Below are 1,789 nucleotides of genomic sequence, written 5' to 3'. Positions count from 1 at the left end.
AGTTTAGAACCCATGTATATGCACATGCAAATACGCAATACACACACACACACATCATATACTTAAATAACAAAACGTACTGTAAGGACACAATTCAAATTCTCAAACCACGACTGGGAGGAAAATGGGCTTGAAAGGCCTTTCTTCACAATGAATTTGTAGAGGATGGGTTTGTAATTTAGATTTCAAGGATGGCTTAGACAATTACAAAAAGAACGGGCTTTGGGCCCAATGGAACAAAACAAAGAATCGTTTGCAAAGAGTAAGACTGAGAATTCCTCCTCGGACTGTTTCCGAGGATAGTTTCTAATAGTATTTCTCAAGTTTGGATACAAATATTGATTATCATACACTTTTCCTTTCTCAAAAAGCCTCCCCCTGCTTCGTATGCCTTCCCTCCTATTTATAATCCTCCTCTTCTCTTCATCATCTTCCACTTTATGGTTGCAATCCTGATTTTTGGATACTTGTCCCATCCATTCTTCCCTAAATCCCGCTGGGATTTGGGACCAAGTTCCAAGCTCTATGCTCAGGTCCCATCCTTCCATCTATACAGTCAGCGTATCAATTACAGAGTCTTTAATATATGGGCGGTGGTAGCAGCTTTACTTTAGACACTCCACCGCTCTTTCTATTATCCTCCACGTATACTGTGTATCCTCGGCTTAACATTCCGAGGACAAATCTACTCCTCAGACAGTATAGGTCATTTAAATACTCCATGATCATTTTGATGTTTTCGGATTTGGGTTTCTAGCCCAAAAGACTTCGTTGGGCCATCCTCCATAAATTACTGGGCCCAATACCCCTACAATAGCCCCTCGAGATTCTTTATTTTTCTTTCACCTCGGGAGAAAAATAGGATCTCGACTTAAAAGACCTTTTTACCCTGCAGAATCCTGGAATATTACTAACGGAAATAACTTCTGAATTACCCGTGGCGTGTTCCCGATGCTTCGGTATGCGAAACGCCCCCGAATTTATTATTGGCGCTTCTATGTCCCCCACGTTTCATTGATATGACACATATCCAACGGTCGAGAGCGATTCCTGTGTTGAGGCGGGAATTCGCCCGCTTCAAAACACCTTTTGACATATAAATAACAATTTTCTTCAAAATTCTTCACACTATAGAAACCTCATAACGTACCTGCCACACTTTCCATCTCCCCGTACTCTCTCTTTCTATCAAGTACCCTGTCCGAGGTGACGTGCTTTCTTCTTTTTTTAAAAGTAAGTTCTCCAATACTCTTTCCCCTCCTTATCAGCTTTTTGTTTCTTTTGTTTCTTTTCCTTCCCGTCTTCTCTTTTTCACTGTGTCTTTCATCCTCGGCGTAGTTAGTTTTCTTCACACCCCCCTTTTTTCAAAAAAAAAAAAAGAATGGGTAGATTTGCGTCCCTGGTAGATTCAAACGAAAAAATAGAGCAGTTTAAGGTCAAGTACAAAATTCCCTCGGATGTATCCATTAGGTACTGTAACGAGGAAGAGTATTATACAAAAAGAAAAACGGGGGAAGTTGTAATCCCGATGATTGCGTTCATCGAAGGGGGAATGAAAATCCCCATGGGAACCGTGACTAGGGATTATCTTAGGGCTTTTAGATTAGCTCCCACCCAGTGCGCCCCAAATGTCTTTAGGATCCTAGGTTCCATAGATGCCTTAAATGAGAAGATGAACCTAGGGCTCACCCACCACGACGTGAACTGGGTTTACAACCTCCATTACCTAAGCAAAAAAGACGAGTATTACCTAAAATCTAGATACCTAGAAGTTAGGCTAATTCAATGT

The sequence above is a fragment of the Castanea sativa genome, chromosome 3 (genome assembly GCF_040712315.1).
Source record: "Castanea sativa cultivar Marrone di Chiusa Pesio chromosome 3, ASM4071231v1".
Lineage (NCBI taxonomy): Eukaryota > Viridiplantae > Streptophyta > Magnoliopsida > Fagales > Fagaceae > Castanea > Castanea sativa.
This window is presented reverse-complemented; position numbering follows the sequence as displayed.